The sequence below is a fragment of the Pipistrellus hanaki genome (assembly GCF_964339955.1).
Source record: "Pipistrellus hanaki genome assembly, chromosome: 11".
NCBI classification, from domain to species: domain Eukaryota; kingdom Metazoa; phylum Chordata; class Mammalia; order Chiroptera; family Vespertilionidae; genus Pipistrellus; species Pipistrellus hanaki.
The window spans coordinates 5,641,420-5,655,220 of NC_140513.1; positions in this window are offsets into that span (position 1 = coordinate 5,641,420).

Sequence of the window (13,801 nt, forward strand, 5' to 3'; positions counted from 1 at the left end):
GGGCTCCTCCAGCCCTCCCAGGCCCCCTTTCGGGTTCCGTCTGCTGGAATGTGGGGGCTCCCAGGGCTGGGGAGGGTTAGGCGTCCCCTCCCACTGCACAGGGACGCCGGCCCCTCCGAGTGAGAGCGCCCTCCCTGGGCAGGGGCAGGCTGTGCGGAGTGGCCGGGCGCAGGGACACAGACAGTTAGATGTGGGGATGGAAGAGCGGCTGGGACGCAGGGCCAGTACCGGAGCAGCAGGCATGGGTCCCTGCTGGGCGGAGCAGACACAGCGGACTGCGGCTGGGGACAGCAGGGCCGGACTGGAGGTGCAGTGGGCCAGTCCTTGGGGACACAGCGGTGTGGACAGGGCCTGGCCTAGAGCTGTCCCTGGCCCTCTGGCCCCCGCCCCTCCCCAGGTCTCCAGCCCAGCCCTGCCCTCCTGGCCCAGCGCCCGGCGCGGCTCCTTCTGCGCCGTAGCCACAGCCGCTGCCACCGTCTGACGCGCCTTTGAAATCTTATCTCTCATCTTGTTCTCTGTTTCCTCCCTGTCCAGGCCTCATCTGTCTCCTGCCTCCCACCCACCCCCCACCTGCTTCCCATCTGTACCCCCTCCTCCCTGCTCTCCCCGCTCGATGGCCGCTGCCTCCTCCCGTCCCATCCTGTCCTGTCCGGTCCGGTGCTGCCAGCCTGGTCCAGCCCCACCCCCCTCCCCCCTCTGGGGGAGGTTTCAGAGCTGGGGGGTAGGACCCTGCTCCTGCAGGCCCCAGGCCCGGGCCCCAGAGCCCAGCGCTCAGACCCTGCAGCTCCTTCTTCCTTCCCTGGAGAGGCAGCCGCCGCCTCTCGGGCCCCTCAGGCCTCTGGTCAACCCCTCGGGCAGCCTGAGGGCCAGCCCAGGGCGCCTCCTCCGGGCAGCCTTCCTGAACCCCCTTCTCTGAGCTCTGAGCTTGCCCCGTCCAGCCCAGCGAGCCTGTGCCTTGGCCTTTTCCTGGTCCCGTGGGTCACAGCTGCCAGGGCTCTGCCTCCACGTCAGCCTGTGCCCTCCTCTAGGGCAGGGCCTCCACCCCGCGTTCTTTACAGACGGGGAAACCGAGGCTGGGGGAGCAGGCACGCCATCGCCGGCTCTCCACACGTCTATCCCGTCCCTCAGGGCTCCGCCCCGGTGTCACCCCCCAGTGTAAGAGCCCTGCCCCCGCTCCCAGGCGCGGTGGGCACAGCGGCCCCACAATGAGGACTGAATCGTGTATCGGGGGGACACACGCACTGGATATCAGTAATCACGGGCATCACTCACGTTTGTGGCCACGGTCCCGGCCCCTCTCGAGGGAGTGCTCTACAGACTGCATTCCCGGGTCCTCGAACACCGGCCGGGGTGCGGGCTCTCCCGCCGTCTTCCGGGTGAGCCGGCCGAGGCGCAGGGGGCAGACGCCGGTCCAGGCCGCCCCGCCAGGCGCAGGCCCTAAGGAGCCAGCAGGGGGCTCCGGGGCTGTAGGATCCTGGTCTCCTGCAGCTCAGGGGCTTCCCCGGGGTGACCCCTCCCAGCCTTAGCGTATCCACCTGTACAGTGGGGACGGTCACAGGCCTTCCCGGCCGGGCTGGGCGGCGACAGTCCAGAGACTCCCTGAGGCTGGGGCTGGGGTTGGCTCCAGAGCTGCCCACCTGGGGCCTGCGCCTCCTCCTCACTCCGCCCCGAGGCCCGGCCCTCCCGGAGCGCCCCGGCCCCTCCTGCGCCGCCGAGGACGCCCAGGTGCCTGAAGCACGTGCCCGCCAGCCGGGGCTCCAGGAGGCGAGGCCCGCGGCTCCACGTGGAAGCAATTGGGCCTGAGTGTCTGGGGCCACAGGTCCACGCTGAACCTACTGGAGGCCCTTGTGTCTTCACCTGCAAAACCCAAACAAGGCAGGGAGGGCGAGGGGGCGTTTTGCTGTGCCTTCGGGTTGTCCTTCTCTGAATTGCATCATTGGCTACCCCCCCAATGGCTACCTGGGTGGGCAGTGAGCTCCTGGGCATGAGCCTGCCGCTTCCTGAACCTTCCATGGCTCCCACCGTTCCCAGGGACCAGCCAGGTGTCTCAGCCAGAGGACAGGTCTGGAGCTGGGGGGCCTGGGCAGGTGCATATCCGCTCAGAGCCTGTATCCTCCCCTGGAAAACGGAGTGAACGTTCTCTGCCTGACAGGCTTAGCCCAGAACGGAGGAGTTCACTGGGCTGTGGGCTTGCAGTGCTAAAACCCGGAAAGTTCCAGGCAAACCAGCTGGTCACGCAGAGGGTGATTGTGAGGCTGAAAAGAGAACATGTGTGGAGAGGACTTAGCATGGCGCTGGGCGAGGAGCAGGGACAGCTGGCCCCGGTGTGCACTGCGCTTCACCGTGTACACCGTCCCTGCCCTGCGAGTCCACAGCCCCCCAGCGGCCCTGCTTAGTCCCCCTGCTTTAAAGATGAGAAGCCTCGGAAACCGGTTTGGCTCAGTGGATAGAGGGTCGGCCTGCGGACTGAAAGGTCCCAGGTTCGATTCCGGTCAAGGGCACGTACCTTGGTTGGGGGCACATCCCCAGTAGGGGGTGTGCAGGAAGCAGCTGGTCGACGTTTCTCTCTCATTCATGTTTCTAGCTCTTCATCCCTCTCCCTTCCCCTCTGTAAAAAAAAAATAAAAATTCAATAACATTTACTAAAAAAATATAAACAAAGACAAGACCCCCGAGGCCAGAGAGAATGGACAGCATGCCTGGAGTCTGGGAGGATGGACCCGGGACTGACTGTGACAGGCTAAGGTCCATGGACACAGGGACTCTGGGTCTGGAGGGTGGCGTGTCAGAGGAAGGTCACGTTCAAGTTTTCCTGAGCAGTGGAGCCGGCCCGGGTCTGCCGGCCCCGAGGGAGGCCCTCCCCTCTACTGCTCTGGCCACCTCGCCTCAGGGAGGGTGGAGGTGAGCGGGCATGGAGGGAGCATGCAGGCTGTGAGTCCGCCTTCCTCCTGACAGGAGGCAGGCGTTGGTCCCCACCTCTCATTCACCCCACCCCCTCGGCTGCCTCCGTGCTGTGTGTCCTTGGGCAAGTCACTCTGTCTCCTGAGCCTCCATGTCCTGGTCTGGAAAAGGGGAGCAATCACCTACTTCGCAGGGTTCTTCAAGAATTCAGTGAGGGCTGAAACCGGTTTGGCTCAGCGGATAGAGTGTCGGCCTGTGGACTGAAAGGTCCCAGGCTAGATTCAGGTCAAGGGCATGCACCTTGGTTGCGGGCACATCCCCAGTGGGGGGTGTGCAGGAGGCAAGCTGATTGATGCTTCTTTCTCATTGATGTTTCTAACTCTCTATCCCTCTCCCTTCCTCTCTGTAAAAAATCAATAAAATATATATATAACAATTCAGTGAGGTAATTTCTAAAAGCGTGTAGCAGAGTTTCCGCTCTGCTAACCGTATAGCAGGAGTTAGCTAGCAACAGAGGAATACAATCCCCTCCCACTGGCTCCTCACAGCAGCGCTGGTTGGAAGAGTGGCTGTGGTTCTCCCGTTTTCCGGATGAGGACACTGAGGAGGACGGTGAGGGAGGAAGAGGGGCCGCAGCAGAGCCCACCTGTCTCCCCTCCGGACAGCCTTTCGGCCTGTTGTCCCCCTGACCCCACCTCAGAACGGACTTGGTCCTTCTGGCTCCACGGAGAGCCCACAGCCTCCGGGCCCCACCCTCTGCGCTATTTTCTTTTTTGTGGTACTTAGCACCAGTGGAAATCAAGTTATTGTTTTTCTTGTTTAGTATCCATTTCTCCCTGGAGCATGTCAGCTCCTGGAGGGCAGGGGCGTTGTCTTTATGTTCGTTGCCAAGTCCCCCGTCCCTGCACAAAGCAGGTCCCCTGTAAACAGCCGTCCAACCATCCCATTATCTCCTGACGCCTGGGAGAAAGAATGAAGAGTGGTGTCCAGCTGCATCGGCGGCGGTGATGCAGTGCCCTATTGCAGCCAGAAGATGGCAGCAGAGAACAAGGTACCTGATGGGTGGAGCTCAGGTGAAGGCACAGGTTTGCCCCTAGAAGGGAGCTTCAGGCAGTGAGTGAGTGAGTGTGCGTGTGTGTGTGTGTGTGTGTGTGTGTGTGTGTGTGTGTCTCCTACCATTGTCCAGGCCTGAGGTCCAACGGGACAGAAGGCAGCCTTCACCCACGGTGCCTAATCACAACGATCTATCTCTGGTTACAAAAGCAGGATTCTGAATTCTCACAATAGCCCTGTGACTACCCTCGTTCTCAGATAAGGAAACGGAGGCGCGATAGCACGCCCCCGCTCACATCGCCACGACCCTCCGACCCTCCGAGCTGCAGTTTGTCTCTCAGCGGACTCAGTGGGCACCCCCAGAAGGCGGTGAGCGCCCCATCTCTGGAGGCAGGCAAGCTGGGACAAATACTCGCCGGCCAGAGGGGCTGTGGTGCACCAGATGCCCCAAGCCACCCCTCACCAGGGCCTAGGCTCCATGAGCATGGAGGGCCCTCTGCTCAGCAATGAAGCATGTACAGACGGGGACAGCAGAGCAGGAAGCCGAGCGCAGGACCCCTCTCCGAGCGAGGTGCTGAGGGCCTGTGCAGGCTGCAGGGCCGGGGAGCTGGTCCCTGGGGGTCTGGGGAAGACGCTGAGGGACAGGCCTCAGGAGCCCCCGGGAGGGCACAGCCGGCTCTGCAGGAACCCGGGGAAGAGTCCCTCTCAGCACGTTCCTCCTGGGAAGACAGGACCCTGCCAGGGTCCCTGCCCCTTTTATCTCCCCCTCTGGCCGTGATTTATCTCCCCGCGGACGGCCGGGGCGGCCTCCGAGGCACAAGCCCCGTTTGATGGTCCATGAATCTTTCTCTCCTTTCCGGATCCTCCGGCCACTCTCCACGCGGCCGGCGGGCCCAGCACTTCCTTTCTGCCAGGGGAGGATTAGGAGGCCATAAAACACGGAGCCCAGGCCCCGGCCGGCGGAGCACACACATGGGCCTCAGATGCGCTGGCCAGCTGGCGGGAGATGGATGGGGCCGCCGGGATCGCGCCCCCGAGGGGGACCCTTACCCTGGGGGCCACCCTTTCAAGTCTTCCTGGCCCAGCTTTGGGCCAGAGCTGGGCAGGGCCTTCCCCAGGGGGAGAGAGAGACGATCCAGGCTGAAGCCAGAGCTACAGGTGGGCCAGGCGGGCCGGGCACCAGGGGGCCCGGGCTGAGCTGCGCGTGAGGACCCTGGGCCAGCCCAGGTGTGAGGGGCGGGCACCCACTGTGCTCATTGTCCCCCTGCCCCGAGGGGCTGTTCCCACCCAAAGAGTGAAGCATTCGGGCTCCCGAGGTGTGCGCCCCCTCGTGCTGACATCACACAGCCAGGAGGGGACGGGGTGAGGATCCAAACCCAGGGGAACAGATAACGAAGCTCTGCCACAAAGAGAAATGGAAAACCATAATGTTTGACAAACATATTTTTTTTTCTTGAATATTATCTATTTAAAAAAAAATCCGTTGTCAGCCCGGCTGGTGTGGCATGGTGCTTGGGTATTGACCCATGAACCAGGAGGTCACGGTTCAATTCTCTGTCAGGGAACATGTCCGGGTCATGGGCTCGACCTCCAGTAGGGGGCGTGTCGGAGGCAGCCGATCAATGATTCTCTGTCATCACTGATGTTTCTACCCCCCTCTCCCTTCTTCTCTGACATCAATAAAAATACATTTTAAAAAATCAGTTACAAAGGCCTGTGGGAAAGAAGTGCAAAGTGGTGTGAAGTGAGGTGACTGGGAAAACCATGCCTTCCCTCCCCTCTCCTGCGTTCACCGTGCCTCCTGACTGCAGTTCTCTTCAGCACCTGCTCGGCGGTGGCGGTGCCTGATCACATGGTCATTCCATCGTTAATTTTTGAGGAATTGCCAGGCTGTTTTCCATAGTGGCCGGACCACCTCACGTTCCCACCAACAGTGCACCGGGTCCCGGCGTCTCCACGTCCTCACCAGCACTGGTTCTCCGTCATAGATGTTATTTTTATAAGAGTCATCTAAATGGTGTTCCCTAAATGGTGTGCAGCGTTCCCTAGCCGGTTTGATTCCGTGGATAGAACGTCAGCCTGCAGACTGGAAGGTCCTGGGTTCGATTCCAGTCAAGGGCACCTGCCTGGGCTGTGGGCTCAATGCCGGGTGGGGGGTGTGCAGGAGGCAGCCGATCAATGGTTCTCTCTCACCTGTGATGTTTCTATCTCTCTCTCTCTTCCTCTCCCCTCCTCTTCGAAACCAATAAAATATATATATATATATATATATATATATATATATATATATATATATAAAAATAAAAAACAAATGGTATGAAGTGTAGTTTTGATTTGCATTTCTCTAATGACAAACGATGGTGAGCATCTTTTCATGTGTTTATTGGCCATTTGTGTATCTTCTTTGGAGAAATTGTAATTCAAGTCTTTGGCCCATTGTTGCATTGGGTTGTTTGCATGTGTTTTGAGTTTTAGTAGTTCTCTAAATATTTTGGATCTCAATCCCTTATCTGATGTTTGATGTGTAAGTATTCCCTTCCATTCCGTGGGTTTCCTTTTTTGACTCTCCTGAGGGTGCCTCTTGATGCACAAGCATTGTTCATTTTGATGAAGTCCGATTTGCCTCTTTGGGTGTTGTTGCCTGCGTCTTCGAGGTCAGATCCAAGAAATCACGGCCACGCCCAATGTTGTGAAGCTCTCGCCCTATGTTTTCCTCTCAAACTTTTATCGTTTTAGGCTCTCCATTTGGGCCTGGTCCATTTTGAATTAATTTCTGTGTAGTGTGTTGGGTAAGGGACCATCGCCATCCTTTTGCACGTAAATATCCAGTTTTCCCAGTGTCGCTGGTTGAAAAGACGTCTTTCCTCCAACGCCTCGTCCCGGCCATCTTGTTGAAATCATGTGATCATACGTGTGAGAGTTTATTCCCGCACACTCTGTTCTACTCCATTTATCTGTATGTCTATGTTCATGCCCGCACCACATTCTTTTGATTGCTATAGTCAGTGGGTAGTAAGTTTTGAATTCAGAAAGTGTGAATCCAACTTTGTTCTTATTGTTTTGGCTACTTGGTGTCCCTTGAGATTCCCTATGACTTTTCAGATGCTTTTTATTTCTGGAAAAAAAAAAAAAATCACTGCGATTTTGATAGGATTGCACGAAGTAGGTAGACTGTCTTGGGAAGTGTCGACATGTTAGAAACACCAATTCCTCCGGTTCATGAAAGTGTGATGCTTTCTCATTTCCTTGTCCTTAGTTACTTTTTGGAAATGCTTTGTCGTTTTTATTTTATAAGTTTTCCAAACTCCTTGGTTAATGAACTCCTCGGTATTTTATTCTCTTTGATGCCATGGTACGTGAGTTTTCCTCCATTTCCCTTTGAGATTGTCCACTGTGAGTGTTCAGAGGGGTTCCTGCCTCTCGTGTGTTGACTTTGGATCCTGCTACGTCGCCGAAGGTGCTGATTAATTCTAACCGCGGCATCTCAGGGCCTTTCTCCGCTGAAGTTCGTAGCATCTGTGAGCAGCTACGATTTTATAATACTTCCCACATTCCAGTCGGGATGCCTCTTACGGAGTCTCCTGCCTCTTGCTCTCGCCGGCGCAGCCAGCACCGTGTGGGACAGGAGAGGTGAGGCCGTCCTCCGGGCCTGGCTCCCGCTCTCCTGTCCACGACGGAGTGTGCCGTTCGCCGTGGGCTTTCATTGTGCTGAAGCAGTTACTGTCCGTGGCGAGTTTGTTGAGTGTTTTTTAAAAATATATATATTTTATTGATTTTTCTCTGAGAAGAAGAGAGAGGGATAGAGAACTAGAAACACCAATGAGAGAGAATCATCAATCAGCTGCCTCTTGCACACCCCCTACTGGGGATGTGCCTGCAACCAAGGTACATGCCCTTGACCAGAATCGAACCCGGGACCTTTCAGTCCGCAGGCCAACGCTCTATCCACTGAGCCAAACCGGTCCCGGCTGTTGAGTGTTTTTTTTAATCGTGAAAGGGTGTTGACAGTTGTCGAATGCTTTTCCGCATCAACCAGATGCCCCCGTGGTTCCCCCCGCCCCCCTTTATTCTGTTAACGCGCATCGCGACATCGATCGACGCTCATACGGTCAATCGCCCTTCATTCCAGGAATAACTGGCACGTGGTTATGGTGCACGATCCTTTAAGGAGGGGGTGCTGTGCCCATCACACTCCAGGTTCAATGGCCTCGTTCACAGCGATCTCCTCCTGCAGGCGGGCCAGGTGTGCCTCCTCCACCGCCCGGAGGACGGGCTCCCCGATGCCGCACGAGTGAGGGGGTGAGTGAGCGGGGAAACGGCAGACAAAATGAGCCCGCAGAGATGGTCTCAGGTGACCGGACGTCCCGCTTTTGGCGGGACAGTCCCACTTTTTAACAATTTGTCCCATGTCCTGCGGCGTTTTAAAAAAGTCCCGATTTTTGGACAAAAATCGGGACTTTTTAAAAACACCGCGGGACGCGGGACGAATTGTTAAAAATCGGGACTGTCCCGCCAAAAGCGGGACGTCTAGTCACCTTAACTTAGAGGTGATTTCAATTTTCTTTTTTTATACACGTTTATCCTCATTTTATTTTATAAATCAAGTAAAAATCAAGCATATGTTACTTTAATGAGAGACTGAGCCGCTGCTCTGAGTGCTTAGAGGAGGCAGGCCGATGGAAAGGCAGAGCAGGGCTGGAAAGCTGGTGGGGAGCTGCTGGGATGATGCCACAGGCGTGTGTCCAGGGCAGCGGGGGACAGAGCCTCAATGTCCTCACCTAGAAAATCACGCGAGCCCTCACCGGTTTGGCTCCGTGGATAGAGCATCAGCCTGCCGACTCAAGGGTCCCAGGTTCAATTCCAGTTAAGGGCTTACACTATGGCAGCTGATTGACATTTCTTTCTCATTGATGTTTCTATCTCCCTTTCCCTTCCTCTCTATAAAAAAAAAATCAATAAAATATATTTTTTTAAAAAGAAAATCATGCCGAAACCGGTTTGACTTAGTGGATAGAGCGTCGGCCTGTGGACTGAAAGGTCCTGGGTTCGATTCTGGTCAAGGGCATGTGCCTTGGTTGCGGGCACATCCCCAGTTGGGGGTGGTGGGTGTGTAGGAGGCAGCTGATCGATGATTCTCTCTCATCGATGTTTCTGGCTCTCTATACCTCTCTCTTCCTCTCTATAAAAAAGATCAATAAAATATATATTAAAAAAAGAAAATCATGCGAATAGCCTCTCCTGTAGCAAACACACAAGGTTCGAATGGAAGCAGCTGGTACTGACTGAGACTCACGCACGCTCTTTGCTGCCTGTCCCGCGGCTCTCCCTGCCCCATGGAGAGCCATTCTCTCCATCTCCCAGGCGGGGGACGGAGGCAGGGGCCCATCCAAATCCTGGCTCAGCCATAATACAGCCTGCGTGCCCCGCCGTCAGTAGTGTCCGAGCCTCAGTTTTCCCACCTGTATAACGGGGATAACAGCCGTCCCTGCTTCTTGGGGTGTTCTTGTGTGAGTCAGTAGGATGGTGCCCAAAGCGCTCACAGCTTACCCACCGGGCTGGGCCGGCCTATGTAGCTGCCCCACAGCGCCCACACAGGTGACCTTTGTTCCTGGGGTCACACAGCAAACAGGAAGCTGAGCTGGGATCCCCCCCAGGGGTCTCTGGCCCTGGGTCCTGGCGTGAGGGCTTCCCATGCTCAGCAGGAGCCCCGGGCGGCAGGCGCCTGCCGGGAGCGCAGCAGGGCCCCGTGCGAGGGGCCTGCCGGGCGTCTCCGGTGCCGCAGCCGGGCCGGGGTGGGGCCGGGGGCCGGGGACGCGGGCCCCGGGGACCTGCAGCCCGCGTGTCCGTTTCCCGGCAGCAGCGATGGGCCGCCCTTCATAAGCACGCGCCGTGATAACGGACAGGTTTAATTAAAAAGCAGGACGCCTCCTCCCGGCGGCCGCAGCCGGGCGCGGGGTCTGCAATTAAAACCCAGCTCCGTCAGGCCGCGCACAGGCCTGGTGCCCAGCGGCCGGCTTTCTATATAGAACGCCCCCGCCCTGGTGCCCGCATTATTTATCGAGTTAATTTCATCCTCTGGCCACGGCGTGAACCCCCGAGCCCAGCCCCGACCCCGCGCCTCCCGGGCTGTGCCGGGCACTCGCTCGCCTCCCCCGGGGGGGGGGTGGGGGGCGAGGCCACGGCGCTGGGGAGCGGAGAGGGCCGGGGCGGGACTCTCAGGGCCTCCCCCCCTGGAGAGGGGCAGAGGCTGCCGGGCCTCCGGAGGCCCGAGGAGGCCAGACCGGGGCACTGAGCGATCGCCGGGACCACGTGGGCTGTGACACCGTCAGGGTCACGGCCACCGGTGCCCGGAGCTTCTGGACAAAGCTCGGGGGGCTCGGCGGGAGGGAGGCCGGGCACGCCGTCGGTCGGAGAGGCAGCCGATCGGAGTGGAGACTTTGCCGGCAGAGGATCCGGGCGTGAATCGGGCCCTGCGGCTTCCCAGCTGGAGTGACTTCCCTCCTCGGGGGTCAGTTTTCTCCTCTGTAAAGTGGGCAGGATACCCTAATCCTCCCTTTGAAGGTGGCAGCCCGAGGACCTCACGTGCCGGGCACAATAGCTGGCCCCCAGGAAAGCTCCAGTGGCCAGTGAGAAGGATGCTTACGGCCGAGTGAGGGGCCTCCGGCCGGGCTCTGGGCAGAGTTTGCCTGGAGAACCTCAGGCCTGCACCCGGCAACTGCCCCCCCCCCCCCCCCCCCCCCCCCGTTCTCTCCCCAGGTGCCCGCCGCTGCCGGCTGGGGGCAGGGCCGCCGCCTCGCAGCCAGATGGACGGGCTGATAGCGGGGCCCGGAGACAAAGCTATCGCCGCATCGACAGGATGCTGGATGGGCTGCTCCGCGCAGGCGGGCGAGGAGTCGCATTCGGCCGGGATTTAATTAAAAAGGCTCCAATCTCTCCGATAATCCTCCCGGCAACGGCGGGAGCGGGCCGAGGCGGCTTCGGGAGGACGGCACCGCCGCTCTCGGCCCGCCCATCGCCCGCCCGAGGGGGCTGGGGGCCAGGGAGGCAGCTGCCACCCCCCCATCCCGTTCTGTGTCCCTCGCCCCCCGCCAGGGCTGCTCTGCTCCTGGCTGAGCCCTCCTCCCGGCACTCACACCGCTCCCCCGTCCGGCGGCCCGGCCCTCGCTCCCCGCTGCACCCGCATGGAGGCTGGGGTGCTCGCGGGCCCGCGCTCCCGGGATGGGCCGGTCTCCGCTCTGCACTGAGCCTGCATCAGGGGAGGGGTGGGGGGCCAGGCACCACCCCCCACCCACCTCACCTTGCAGCCTTTGCTGGCTGGTCCCTGTGACTTACACACGAGCCCCTGGCACCCAGGCCCGGCAGAAAGCAGGGACGCGAGGCGTGCACGGTGATGGAACGAAGGGATGAATGAATGAATGAATAAATGAATGAGTGATTGACGTGGACGTGTAAGCCTGAGCTCGGCACAGGGGCCCCTCTGCCAGTTGGATTCATTGCCAGGCCGGGAGCCTGGCAGCAAAGGCCTTCCCCGCTCCAGGCCCCTCCCTGCACACCGGGGCGGCCCTCAGGACGGCGGTCCCCCTGCTGGGAAGGGTGTGTCCTTGCCAGCGGGTCCCCCTCTGTCCCCCTCCGTCACCCCGCAGCACCCAGCATGGCACAGCCCAGGCTGAACCCCCACCCTCCCCTCCCCGCCCCCACCCGTGCCTCTTTGCCTCAGACCCTGCCTCAGTGGAACCCGCTACAAGCCCTTTCAGATTCAGTGACGGAGAACACGGAGCCATCGGCATGGCTCCCGGTTACCTGTGGGCAGAGCACGGAGCCCAGATCCACCCGCAGGCACCGCCGCTCCCGGGCTGCTCCGGGCAGAGGAGCCGGCCTGAGCCCCCGGGGAGAGGGGGGCAGGGAGGAGGCCAGGACCAGCAGGACCCACCCATCCCGAGATGCGGGTCCTGAGCCGGGGGAGGTTCTTTGTGGATCAGAACCCCACGCTGGGCACTTGCTGGAAGATTGGCAGCTTTTTTTTTTTTTTTAGAGAGAGAGAGGAAGGGAGAGGGATAGAGAGCTGGAAACATCAATGAGAGAGAAACATTGACCAGCTGCCTCCTGCACACCCCCCACTGGGGAAGTGCCCCCAACCGAGGTCCATGCCCTTCAGTCTGCAGGCCGACACTCTATCCACTGAGCCAAACTAGCTTTGGCCAAGATTGGCAGCTTTCCGAGAGGGGAACAGGACAGTGCCAGCCGCCCCGGGCCTCAGTCGGGAACTGGGCAGGGGATGGTTCCAGAGCGCCTGCTGAGCTTCGTATCTTGGATGGCCACTTGGCCAGTGGCAGCGTCAGGCCGCAGGTGGCTGCCCAGGGTTGGGGTGAGAGGGCCTGTACCTGGCACCACCTGGGCTGTCCCCCAGGCCTTGTGCCTGGCACCACCTGGGCTGTCCTGGAGGCCCATGCCTGACACCACCTGGGCTGTCCCCCAGGCCTTGTGCCTGGCACCACCTGGGCTGTCCGGAGGCTCTGGGCCACAGCACCTCAGTTACCCCCAGGGCCAGTGACCTGGGCTGGGCTGAGAAAGGCCATTTCCGAGAAGCTTCCGGTCAGCCTGCTGCCTGTGCGGGTGGGAGTCAGGACGGTGGGAGGGTGCGGGGAGGGGTCTTTGGCAGGTGCACCCTCACAGGCTCTCCCATCCAGACCCAACCACCTGGCCCATGGACCAGCCCGCGAGGCACGCAGTTTGTAGAGAAGCGATTGGCTTCTACTTCTTTCCATTGAAAAAGTTATGAAAGTAATACAATACCGATTTATTTAAAAATACTTTAGGGAAAAACGACAAATAAAATAAAACCAAAGCCATTCATAATCCTATCACCCACGGATGGGCACCCTTTCAGACTACATCTATCTTCCAGGAAGATCTTGGAAGATAGATTTATCCAGCCAATGTTTATTAAGCCCAGCAGCGAGATGAAGTGACGCTGATAAGCCGGATGCAGACAACACACACACACACACACACACACACACTTCTCTTTTTTTAAAGATGGTATCACGTTATTTGTGCTATTTAGTAACCTGATAACTTTGACAGCTTTTCCATGTGAAAATATACATGCACATATTTAGCATATCTTTCTCATTTTTTTAAATTAAAAAAAACACACACAACAAGATAAAAAATTTAAAAGTACAATTAGCTCTCCCCCCCCCCCCCCCCTGTGGAGTTTGGGGGGCGTCTTTTCATTTGTAGGCAGAGAGGTAGGTATTTTATTTCCCACAGCCGCAGATACACTGTGCTCTGCTCGGCGTCTGCTTTTCTCACTCAGCCCCCGTCCCAGAGGCCTTCCACCCCGCACACAGACATGGCCCCCGCTCCTCCTCCTGCTGCTCAGGGTGGGTGGACAATTTATGTAGCCACTTCCCTAAACTTTATATGTTTTTAAAATATATATTTTTTGTTGATTTCAAAGAGGAATGGAGATGAGAGAGAATCATTGATCTGCTGAAACCGGTTTGGCTCAGTGGTAGAGCGTCGGTCTGCGGACTGAAAGGTCCTGAGTTCGATTCCGGTCAAGGGCATGTACCTTGGTTGCGGGCATATCCCCGGTAGGGGGTGTGCAAGAGGCAACTGGTCGATGTTTCTCTCTCATCGACGTTTCTGGCTCTCTATCTCTCTCCCTTCCTCTCTGTAAAAAAAAAAAAAAAAAGAGAGAGAGAGAGAGAATCATTGATCTGCTGCCTCCTGCATGCCCCCTACTGGAGGTCAAGCCCACAACCCAGGCATGTGCCTTTGACTGGAATCAAACCCGGGACCATTCAGTCTGCAGGTTGACACTCTATCCTAGGGGTGTCGA